A 5,000-nucleotide genomic window follows, 5' to 3' on the forward strand; every position below is an offset into this window, starting at 1 on the left:
ACAATTACCAAATGTGACATAAAACAGGAATAAAGAACCAGTCACAGAACAAACTAGACACACATCTGCTCTTTCAGAAGATGAGACAATCGAAGACAGTGTGTATGTGATCCATATAGTTTATGTATGGAACCGATTGAAGGGGAGTCAGCCAATTATGGAAATGACTGGTCTTTGTCGGCCCTCTACTAAAACCAACAGCAAAGTAAACGACAAAACGGATAATGCATCTGTCATTGAACCTCGCATGATGTTGCACAAGAGAGAATGAATGTGGAAAGTGAGAATGAAAAGGGTGGGAGTAAAAGTGAGAATGAAGAAGAAGGAAAGGGAGAGAAAGAGGTTATTGGCGAGGAGAACACTGATCACAAACCATCTCCAGCCAATGGTAAGCAGAATACCAAATTTAAAAAATACAAGGTATGAATGAGGAAAAGAGTTGTCAGCTTGTCTGAGGAAAGAAAGAGGAAAAAGCAGTAAATGGAGGGAATGGAATGAGTAAGAAGCAAATGAGAAAGGTCAAGGCTAGAGGTAAAGTTGATGGTAAAAAACTTGACGTGAATGACTTTGAATGTGAATACGAAGATTAACAATGTATCACCTCTATTACACCTTAATTGTCATGGTGGTAATCATGTCATGGAATGTGAATGGTCTGAGAGATGTTTCTAAAGTTCATCATGTTTTTCACAACTGTGAAAAATTCACATGCTGATATTTGTTTTCTTCAGAAACTTTCTGGGATAACGATTTCGTAAAACACTATAAACATCTGTGGCAAGGGCAAATATTTTTTTAATAATTGTCCCAATGAAAAAAGGAAGGGAGTGGCAATACTCTTCTCGTCACGGTTTCCCAACAAGGTAAATTTTCACAGTTGTGACAACACTGGTAGACTTTTAAAAGTGACTTTTGAACATGATAGCGTTCTGTATTCATGTGTAAATGTTTATGCACCAAAATAATGCAACTGAGAGAATTGTATTTTTATGACTTATTAGTTACATATTTATCAGGAGATAATGTGATAGCAGCAGGAGATTATAATGAGATAACAGATGTATTCATGGATAGAGCAGCTAATATGAAATCATTTAATATAAAGAGTAGTCATAAATTACAAGACATCATACGTTTGCAAAACCTATGTGATATATGGAGATACAGAAATCCAGATAAGAGAGAATTCACACGACAGCAAATTGTCGAAGGTGAAATGAAACAGTCTCGTATTGATTTCATTTTGATTTCTAGATCCTAATTCCTCATGTAATGAATACATATATAAAATATTCAACTAAAAGCGATCATAATATCACATGCCTAAATTTAGATTTCTCTCATGTAGAGAAGGTGCTGGATTATGGGTTTTCAATAATCAGTTGCTTCAGAACACTGAATTTCGGCTGAGGGTGATAAGCATTATCAATGAAAGTTTATTATGTCCACTTTATGAAGAAGAAACATTAATATGGTGGGATAACCTTAAATATAAACTTAAAAAATGTGCAATTTATTTTTCTTGCAAAAAAGCAAAGAAAGAAAAATGTGAATACTACAAATTGCAAAATAATTTACGCCATGAATATGACAAGTTATCTAAACATCCTAATCATGATCTTACATTACATCCAAAGTCTTCATAGAGATTTGGAGAAATATGAACAAACTAAATGTCAAGGGGCTATTCTACGCTCAAAGTTCAGTGGGCTTTAGAATGTGATAAAAACACATCTTTTTTCTTACATTTAGAAAAATGTAAACAAGAATCTAATTGCATCAAAGAAATTATGACAAAAATGGTTTAACTCGTCAGAACTGAAGATATTCTTGATCACGCATATTCATTTTATTCCAAAGTTATATTCAATCGGAGAAACTGAATCTATATAAGCAAGATAAAATTCTAGATTTAATAACTGATGTTCTTCCAGATAAAGATATAGAGAAGTCTTGAAGATGCTATTTCCATAGAAGATCTAACTAAAGCTCTGAAAGGTATGAAAAGAAATAAATCCCCAGGCAACGATGGACTTACAGTTGAATTTTACGCTGCATTTTTAGGGAGATACTTAAACCCATATTTGGACGAGTGGTGAAATGTATTTTTGATGAAAAACCATGTCAAGATCAATGAAAAAGGTGTTATTAGCCTCTTCTATAAGAAAAGGGGTGATAAAACAGACCTAAGGAATTTTAGACCAATTTCGTTACTCAATGTTGATTGTAAACTTATATCTCGTTCACTTGCTCTTAAATTAAAAACAATTATGACAAAATAATTTCGCTGGAACAGTCATGTTGTGTTCCAGGAAGGGATATTTCCGACAACATTCTCTCTATGAGAGACGTTATAGAAATAGTGGATAAAGATAATGAAGATGCATATCTAATCACGATTGATCAAGAAAAAGCATTTGATCGCGTCTCACATTCATTCATTTTCAAGATTTTGGAAAAACTAAATTTTGGTACATCATTCATTTCTTGGATCAAAACTTTATACACTGACTTAAAAAGCAGTGTAAAAATCAATGGTCACCTTACACCATATTTTCCAATAGAACAATCTGTCCGACAAGGTGATCCCTCAGTAGCTTAATTTTGTTATTATTGTTAGTCAACCCTTGAACTTACTCATTAAAGGCTAACTCATCTATACATGCGGTGCAAATCACAAATCAGTGCTCATCTTTAATATATCAACATGCAGACGACACTACTGTTACAGTGTCTGATGCACAGTCTGTATATAATACTTTCGACACTGTGAATGACTATTGTGATGCAACCGGGGCAAAGGTCAATCTAACAAAATCTCAAGTTCTGTGTTTAGGTAAAGCCCGGTCAAACAATATAAATTTTAACTTACCAGTTACTGTTAAAAATGACTGTGTCAAAATATTAGGGATTTTCCTTGGTCCTGATAAAGCTCAATGTGAAAGCAAAAACTGGAAAACCAAAATATCTAAAATTAAGTCTCTGTTAGGGTTGTGGTCACAAAGAAACCTATCCTTACAGGGTAAGTCTATTGTGATAAATACGTTCATAATGTCAAGGTTGTGGTATACTATACATGTAGTGCCTGTTCCAGAGTGGGCAAGGAAAGAAATAAATTCAGCAATTTCACATTTTATCTGGGGCGGTAAAACCCCACTGATCAAGCAGTCGACATGCTGTGGTCATTTTACACAGGGGGGATTATCAATTCCATATTTTAAATACAAAATATATGCATTTAGATTAAAAGTCATTCGAAAACTCATGGATGCTAATTTCCATGCAGTATGGAAGCAAACGTGTTCTGTGTTCATGTCCCAATACATGAACATGGGTTTGAAGAAAAATATTTTCAGTATTGTTTACAGTCGTCCTGGTTTGACCCATATGAACACGTTCTATGCTGAGGTTTTGATTGCATGGGACGAAATCACGTGCGGCAGGCGACTGCTTGTCACTAAGCACGAGGGATATCATGTCGCAGCCTTTGTTTCATAATCCGCACATTTGCTATAAGGGCAAAATGCTGTTGTTTAGATTTTTCATTGATTCAGGCATTGTTACTATTGCCGATATTTGTTATGAGTTTATCCCAGGCTTTTACCTCTTCCAGCAATAAAAGAAATTATACACGACCACAGACATGATATACCTGTGTCAGAGATACAGACAGCATACTGTATTATCATTCAGTCACTACCAAGTGAGTGGTTGTCAATTTTGTCAAGTAAAACGATAAAACATAACAATGAACATTATTCTGATGCTGTTATTTGCAAAGATGATGTAAATATTTCTTCTAACGATCTCACAGTTAAATTTAATTATTCCTTATTTGTTAATGCATTATTTTGTGAGCCAACAGCCATTTCATTCTGGGATAACTATGCAATTGACATTAACTGGCCAAAAGTTTGGAAAAGTGTATTCTTGATAGATAAATCCTCTGAACAAATTGATTTGGATTTCAGGTTAAGTCATAATATTATCTACACAAATGAAAAATTATTCAAATATGGCAAAACAGACACTAACCTGTGTCCGCTTTGTAAAACTGAAGTTGAAAATTTGCTTCATATGTTTGTATTCTGTGATCAATTGTATGACACAATTTCCGTTCTTAAATCTCTGTTCACAGATTTAATGATGGACACTGGATTTTCATTTAACCAGTTAGTTTCCTGGCTTCTATTTGGTTAGACGGTAGTAAGCTTGTATTTAAGTATCCGTTTCAAGAATGAAATGCATGTAATGTTATACATGACTTGAATGCAATACAACATCTGTGATACCTTTTTAGCCCTTTTATGTAACATTATAAATGCTTCATGTACAATATATTCTGTAATAAAATTTTATTAAAGAGAAAAAAAGCACTCTGGACTCTGAATCCAGCGATCCGAGTTCAAATCTCGGTAGGACCTACTGCGCTTTTTGGCAAGATTTTCAAGATGATTGTCATGTGGAAAGAAACCATATTGAATCGAAAGACTACACTGGCCAGGTGAAAGTACCCTCACACCCCTACATCACACACAGATTTAATGCCTAATATTATTCCATTTGAAGGGTTTCTCCTGTCCAGAATCTAGTGTAGGATAACAACATCTGTGTGTCCCCAGATGCTTCATCTTAGCTTAACTGGAAATTGATGGATATCTATCAGCTTAAGCTGTCACCTGGTCCCATGGTGTAATGGTTAGCACTCTGACTTTGAATCCAGCGATCCGAGTTCAAATCTCGGTGGGACCTACCTTTTTAAGCTGAATATTGTCAGATTCGCCCAAATGCACGATAGATACGCACTGATGACTACAGCATAAAGCCATTCTCATTGATTATTTTGTGCGTATATACACTAATCAAAGCGCCTGCAACATATTTATATACATGTACATATATTTCTCCATTCTGGAGCAAACGTAAACAGTCGGCAGAAAATAGTGTCCATTAAATAAACGTTTTAAACATCTGCAGGAAGAGAAAAGATAGTAATGAAA

Source organism: Haliotis rubra, unplaced genomic scaffold (assembly GCF_003918875.1).
Source record: "Haliotis rubra isolate DU_JTF1 unplaced genomic scaffold, ASM391887v1 Scf62, whole genome shotgun sequence".
NCBI classification, from domain to species: domain Eukaryota; kingdom Metazoa; phylum Mollusca; class Gastropoda; order Lepetellida; family Haliotidae; genus Haliotis; species Haliotis rubra.